The sequence below is a fragment of the Alnus glutinosa genome, chromosome 4 (assembly GCF_958979055.1).
Source record: "Alnus glutinosa chromosome 4, dhAlnGlut1.1, whole genome shotgun sequence".
NCBI lineage: Eukaryota > Viridiplantae > Streptophyta > Magnoliopsida > Fagales > Betulaceae > Alnus > Alnus glutinosa.
The window spans coordinates 8,683,654-8,691,054 of record NC_084889.1 but is presented as its reverse complement, the minus strand read 5'-3'; positions in this window follow the sequence as shown (position 1 = coordinate 8,691,054).

The window sequence follows — 7,401 nt, the reverse complement described above, 5'->3', positions numbered from 1 at the left end:
TGTGCTAACTTTGAGGATAACTGGCAACCTTCTTCTCAGGCCACACCACCGCCTCGGTTTGATTCGGATTTTCGAGATCAGTTGTTGAAATTTATGAACAAGATGGATCAGATAGTGACCTCTGTCAGTCAGACATGGAACTCTCGCTCTGAATCCATTGTTAAAATAGATGCTGACGAAGAGGAGCCATCTCCCATTGACTGGTCTCCACAACAACAATACCATGCCGAACCACCATCTCGGTTGGATTCGGATTCTCAAGATCAGCTGTTGAAATTTATGAGCAAGATGGATGCTCACGAAGAGGAGCCATCTCCCATCTACTGGCCTCCACAACAGCAGTCTCAGGCTACACCATCTACTCAGTCAGATTCTGACGTTCAAGTTCAAATATTGAAACTTATGGGTGAGATCAATCAGAATTTGAAATCTCGGGGTCAGACATTGAACTCTCACTCCCAAGCCATTGCCAAGTTAGAGCTTCAGATGGAGCAGATGGCAAAGCAAATAGAAGAAGAAGAGTTTCAAAGACAATCAGAGGCTGATCTTGATAGATACTATGTGATGGATGAGAGTACTTCTTATCATGAGCAAACCATCACCACAATGAATAATGGTGAAGTGGTCGAAATTCAAGGGGGAGAGAAGAAGGAGGAGTATATTGAGGCCCCACAAGCTCTACATCGGGCAAAAGGCGAGGAAGTGAGCACTGAGGCTCATATATCATCCACTCTTATTCTCGATACGCAGTATGAACCCCGAGCCCCTATTGCTTGTGATTTACCAAAAGGTCAAGAGAGTAGTTTGTTGGGGATATTAGAAGAGCAAAAAGAGACCATCAAGGTAGAAAACTTCCTTGTGTATTCTCCTCATTCTATTCCAGTTCATGATTCCCTTCCGGATGAGAAACTACTTAAGAATACTCAGAAGGATCTACCTCGATATGCGGGCATTCGAAATTACCTTTATGTAGGTAAAATTTATTCTCTTTGGTCAAAGAGAAGAAAAGATTGGTGCTTCAAATTTAAACTTAAAGGTCAGAGAGCACTGAGCGCATCAAGGATGTGGATTCTGTTGGCTTGACAGATCCCACATATTTTGACTAAATGAGTCAGCCTTATTGGTTCGAGCAGAGGCCCTGTACGCTCGAGTCCTCTATCAGGCTAGGGTACATGATCTCCTTCCAGGTTTATCTTCTCCATTGTTGCTTCATTCTTAGTTTATATTTTTACAACAATGTGTTGCACTTTACTAGTATTTGGTTGGAGTATCACTCTCTTTTTCAGGACATGTGTTTTTGCAATCAAGTTTGGGGGTATGATATGCCCCGCATCTGCTCATTCAGGTATTCCTATCCTCTTATTGTTATGTTTAGTTTTATACACACATTGGGGACAATGTGTGATTCCAGTTTGGGAGTATGGAAGAACGAAACACTGTCCAATATTTTGCTATGTTATTCTTGAGCATGCTGTTGATTTTGAATTCTGATTCGTATTTCATTGGTGAGCTTAACATGATGAACACATGATCACTTGACTAAGGAATTAAGAAGTTTTGTTAATTTCTTTGGCAGTATGAGATATTACTTGTTTCAATTTGATTTTCACAAGCACATTAACACGTAGTTTGTGAGGTATGAAATTTGAAATCGGTTATGTCTGTTATCAATATCTTGGATGCAGTTGGGTAACTTATTGGAGGAATAACCTTGGCATAAAAAAAAAAAAAAAAAAAAAAAAAAGAGAATAATATTGATCACTTTGAGCTTTTCGCTGAGTAACCGGATCTCTTGCCTCATTAAGCATTGAGTATTCGCGTCAAAAGGTGTAAGTTTGTTTTGATTGATAAAATGGCTAAGTTTGGCTTCGTAGCCTTTTTGACTCGAGTTAGTAAGTCTTTAGGGTGTTTTACACCTAGTGCCCTAAAACCATCTGGTGTGGGAGTCATTGACCTAACACTTGTTACATGGGTCAATTAGAAAGCTTAAAGGAGCTAAGCATTGCACAGTCTGCATATATATAATAATAATAATAAATATATATGCCTTGGTTGTTTTATCTAATGGGGAGTCCAGCGAATTTTGAGTATTGAACCATTCATGATTGAAATTAGTCTTGAAACCTCATGACTATGTGTTAAGTTCACTTTACACCAGTTGAATCTTGTGATAACTCATAATGCCATGTTAGTAGCTTAATTTTTTGTTCCCTGAAATTGTGAAGATGGAGTTTATTTTGTTAAGCTTGCTAATGAATGAGAACCATTATTTTTATGATGCTGCATTCTTGGGGATAACATGGTAGGAAAATTGTTTGTGGGTATCAATTCTGGCAAACCCTCACGAGACTTCACTCGTCCACTAGGGAATCCTAGAGGTTTAAAAGGCTTGTTGCATACGCTAAATGCAATCGTACATCCCACGAAAGAAGGATTTATTCTGTTGTTTTTCAGTTTTATTTCTTGTTTTGTATTGCTAAGGGACTAGCAATATGTAAGTTTGGGGGTGTGATAAGCGTCGAATGTTGCACATTCAAGCCCCTTAACTTATATATGTTAATTCCTTAGCATTGTTATTTGTTTGATTTTGTGTTGTTTTATTGTTTTCAGGTTTTAAATAAAGATGCAATTAATTCCATTAATTTTGGGCTTAAAGCATACTTTGAGAAGACCTAGAAGATATGTTTAAGCTTAACCAATCATAATAGAATACCTATATGATGTGGTTAGGTTTAATCAAATCAAGTGAAGGATTAAATCGGAATTTCTCAACAAGAGTCAAAATCGGATTGGATTCAAATTTGGATTCTGCATATGTCTCAGTGTTTGGATCATAAATTTTGCGTCAGATATCGGATTGCAATGAAATTGGTGGCGTTGGAAAGCTAATAAAATATTAAACAAATATGTCAGAAATAGCTTTTCTCTTATTCGAACGTTTACTATATCAAAATTGCCTCGTAATAAAAGACCGCAATTCTGGCCGAATTTGGAATCCTTTTCCTACTTGGATTGAAGTTTCAATCTCCTACTTGGACAAGAAGACTCAAGAGACGATTTTTCTGGAATTATAAGAGCTTCTAGGCCTCTCCTAATCTCTATAAATAGGCCTCTAAACATTGAAGAAAGACACTGCTACCTAGAGCAAATTCAGAGAAAAACTTCTTGAAGGCTTGAAGAGTTGAAGAGAAGTAATCATGGCAAGAGGCCATTGCAGCAACTTCATGAACGGCTAAAAACCTTTGTAGGGTATTGATGTAGCCCTATCCAAGCACAATGGTTTGATTGTATTTTAATTTAGAGAATTTTAGTTTATGCATGTTGGTTGTATAATTATGAGAATTGCTACAATTTGATATTGTTCTTCATCTTTTAATGCAATTGTTCTTCAATTCATAATCAATATTGGTAGAATTCTTCTCTTGTCTTAGAAAGCTTTTTACCTTTATTGAACTCAAATCATTCTTATTTTCTGTGATTATGAGAATGATGATTATACAACGGGTTTAATTGACATATGATCAAGAGGATTAGATAGGCCATGCCTAGGGAAGACGAATCGTACTACACCCTAGTTTAGTGTAATTTAGGTAGACGATTCGTGCCAACCGAAGATGGGTTATACTTATGCTTTGATTGTATGTATCCTATTAAAGACGTAGCTAATCCATGCCTAGGGAAGACGGGTCGTACCGCATCTTAGTGGTTAGGTGGACGGTCCGTGCCAACCGAAGATAGATTATACTTATGCTTTAATATGGTAATTTCTTGTTTATTTATAGCATGCATAGAATGAATTTCTCTAATTAAATATGATTAACCATTGATGTGCGGATAGCGGTGAAGTCAATACTCTACTCTTTCTCTCTCTCTTATATTTCAATTCTCTTTTACGTTTATTTTATGCACTTTAGTTAATTACAAATTCAACAATCTTTTCATTAGTTATTTTTAATCTTCATAAACTTGATAGCAATACCCCTGCAGTCCTTGAGGTTCGACACCCTCTCTATAGCCTTATCCTACAAGGATTCGTCCTATTGCGAGTGGTTAATTATTATTGATATATTTTGGTAAACAAAAGACCACATCACTTATTTAATTATCAAAAGCCCATTAAGAAACAAAGGCTAAGGCCCATCAAGAATTTCACTAGAAGTAAGAAATATCTTGGGGAGTATCAAATCCCGAGATACTCGGACTGCCTGGATCCCGAGTGTGACGAGAAGGAATCTCGGAGTCAGGAGATAAGTTCCCACCTAATCTAGAGTGGATTGTTGAAATATCGTCTATAAATAGGTGAGAACCACCCGGTATTCTTCAGATGATTTTATGATTATACAAACTTGATCTAAATTCTCTCTAAAAAGACTGACTTAGGCATCAGAGTGGGTTCGACTGACACCTCCGGTGAGCTTCTTAGATATTTGTTGTTTTACAGGAGAAAAGAAAGAACTTTACAAAAGCTTGTGCCACTGTACCTGAAACTGTCTCAACACCATACATTCGAATGTTCCTTTACATGTCACCCTCATCCAAACCATAACCTAAGAAAAGTTTGTAATAGATTATAAATAATAAAAAGATGGTACAAAAAAGCTTGTAGCACAGTTCTTCCTAACTCAAAACAATCCATAATGATAGCCAAGTTGCCTACTCAGCGCAGGTAGCAGTATGTTAGAAAGGTACACAGAAGTGCAAATCTCTTCTTCTCTCATGTTCCTGTCTGTCTACAAGTTGTTGTCAACTCTGTTTTCTAGTCTGGACAACTCCTTGGGTTCCAACATTACCTCACTTCAAGCCTTTGCCAAAATTCCCTTTCAATCGAAATCTACCAACTGGACTTATATCATAATTTACTCTTCCTGGAACTACTCAGTGGAACCTAAGAGCCCTTAACTCAGTTTTTGACATCACATCTGTTCAATAGATCTTTAAAGTTCACATCTCTTCGACAATGCAGGCTAAATATTTATGGACATTTTTCTACTTCAGGGCGTTTCACAACAAACTCTGCATATCTTGCAATTTAGAATAGTCATCCTGCAATTCCTACATTGCCAGGAACATCTTCTACTTTTTGGAAGAATATTTAGAAGTTAAATCTTAATGACAAATTGTGGCTATTTATTTGGAAAATAGCCTAGAACATCCTCCCCACTAGGGAACGTTTAAATTCTGTTTTTTCATCTCCAGATAGTGAGCTACTTGTCCTCTTTGCAAATCTGGGGAAGATTCACTTCAACATTTATTTTTTAAATATACCTTTGCTAGAGTAATATGGCGTCACTCTTTCTAGCCAATTGACTAAACAACATTCAATTTCACAAATATGTTGGATTGGATTAAAGTCATTATCTCTCCTGAAGTGACTCTCAAAATCTTAGAGGAAGACCATCATTGATTCCAAATTTTTGCGGCAGTGTAGGCATGCGATTTTCTTCGGTCTTCCCGCAACAAGGCCTATCATGAGGACTTTTCCTTTGATGCTCTCCATTTATCCAGGAATATTATCAAGATATCTCTTGAACATATTATGGCTTGGAAAAATCTTTCAAATCCAGTTGAAGAAAAATGGTGTAACGATCCAAGGAAAAGCGATAGCCACATCTGCGCTATCACCTCAAAACGAATAGTCAATTTGGAACATTCCTAGAATCCATCCCTTATAAAACCAAGTTTCACATAGTAATTAGGTAATGTGGGACTTAGCACCTATGAATATATTTATAAACCACTCACTCTATGTGAGCTATTCATCCCTTCCCAATATAGGATCGAGGTGTTACAAACTCCCCCTCTTAAACCCTTGACATCCTCGTCAGAACTACGTTATGCAGTGCTCCAGTACCACATGACCAGGCGTTACTAGGTGGCTCTGATACCAATTGTAACGACCCAAGGAAAAGCGCTAGTCAAATCTGTGATATCACCACAAAATGACTAGTAAATTTAGAGCTTTCCTATAATCCATTATAAAGCTCAGTTCAACCTAATAATTAGGCAATGTGGAATTTAGTACCTATGAATATCTTTATAAATCACTCACTCTATGTGACCTATTCATTTATTCCCAATATGGGACCAGGGTGTTACAAATGGATTTCTCCTCCACCTCAATGGTTCAAAATCAACTTTGACACAGCCATAAGAGATACCTACTCTGTGCAGGCAGCAGTATGTCGGAATCATTTTGGACATATCATTAAAATGGACACCCAGATCAGCTCCCAATGCCTGCCAAATACGGGAGAAGCTCTAGCAGCTAAACTAGCAGTATCCTTGGCCACATCTCTAAATATCCAACGGTTTATACTAGAAGGAGATTCCCATATTGTTATCCTAGCCAACAGCCAAATGTTGCACAAGACTTGTGAATCTCTTTAACTATTCATAATATTATTGACTCTATTCCAGCTGATTCCATTTGGTCAGCGCAAAAGGTCAATAGAAGTGTAAACTTCTGTGCTCATTATGTAGCACATTGAGCCGCAAACAAGGTCATTCCTGACAGCATTCCCTTTAATTCCCTTTTTGTCTCTTCAATTCGAATAGTTAGTGGGAAGGATCCACCCTTCCATTAGCTTGTTTGTATTATTATGTAGTATTTATGACTTGCTGTTTTCATTCTATTAAGCTTTGGCTTGCTAAATGACAGCCAAGATACCCATGGCCAAAAAGCAAAAAAAAAAAAATTCAGTTAAACCATCTTTAAGAGCAAAAGAAACCAATCGAGAGGGGCTTGAGAACAATACATCAGTTCCATCAGAAAATTTCCTAGAATCCTGGTTTCGTGTCAGATTTTCAGAACAAGGTAAACTACCACTTCCTCTGCATGATCTCCTATTCGATTGCTTCAATTAGTACAGTTCCTTTTTCCTTCACCATTTAAAAGCCACCGCATTTTTGTTTCCAAAAGCATGCCATTTTGCGCCTTCAGTCTGCAGCATGGCGTCGTTTTATAATGAAGGTCACCTTTAATAATCATGATAGAACTTGGATTAGATAGATCATCATGGGTCCCACGGTCCACCCTTGATGTTGACATGCGAGGGATTTGACCCCTACCTTGACCACAATTTGACAGTATGTAGCCAGGGGAGTGTTACTGCAGGTAGGACAAACCCCCTAAATGAAACCCATGGATGCTACCACGTGGCGGGTCCATAAAAAATCAGGACTAGTCCAACTAATGTTTCATTGCCCATGGCAGCTCGTTAGAAATCAATCGAAGGGACTTCTTAGCTGCACATGCCACAAACCCCACAATGAGGAAGAAAGATTTTCTATGATTTGGATTTGAATGGTTATGATGAAGCAGGTCCAAGACTCGACGAAGATGTTTATTGTGCTTCTAGAGGGCCCGTGATTTGTTTGTCACCGGCCAGTTCAATACTGTAC